This window comes from Penaeus monodon, chromosome 27, assembly GCF_015228065.2.
Source record: "Penaeus monodon isolate SGIC_2016 chromosome 27, NSTDA_Pmon_1, whole genome shotgun sequence".
Lineage (NCBI taxonomy): Eukaryota > Metazoa > Arthropoda > Malacostraca > Decapoda > Penaeidae > Penaeus > Penaeus monodon.
Genome location: NC_051412.1, coordinates 35,604,821 through 35,605,040, shown reverse-complemented (window position 1 = coordinate 35,605,040; position 220 = coordinate 35,604,821). Strand labels below are relative to the sequence as shown.

The window sequence follows — 220 nt, the reverse complement described above, 5'->3', positions numbered from 1 at the left end:
AAATGCCTTACTAAGTGTTCCTAAATCCCATTTGCTATCAATTCATTTGATGGTGTACACAAGTACAGTAATTGGATTTATAGTAATAAGTGTGTTATTAGATTATGTACATTTGTACAAAATGTAATTTTGGACAAGAACGTTTTAAATGATAATGATATATTGTTTCTATCTTAGGGTGAAAAATTTCATGTCATATCTAAAACTAAGACTACTCCCT

The 220-nt window shown here is 28.2% G+C and overlaps 1 protein-coding gene across 2 annotated transcripts in view; it reads right to left on the bottom strand.

The window, feature by feature from the left end:
- The window catches only part of LOC119590812 (KICSTOR complex protein kaptin-like), a 12,844-nt gene that overhangs the window by 9,495 nt on the left and 3,129 nt on the right, over window positions 1-220 (bottom strand). The gene's annotated exons all lie outside the window — the stretch shown is intronic.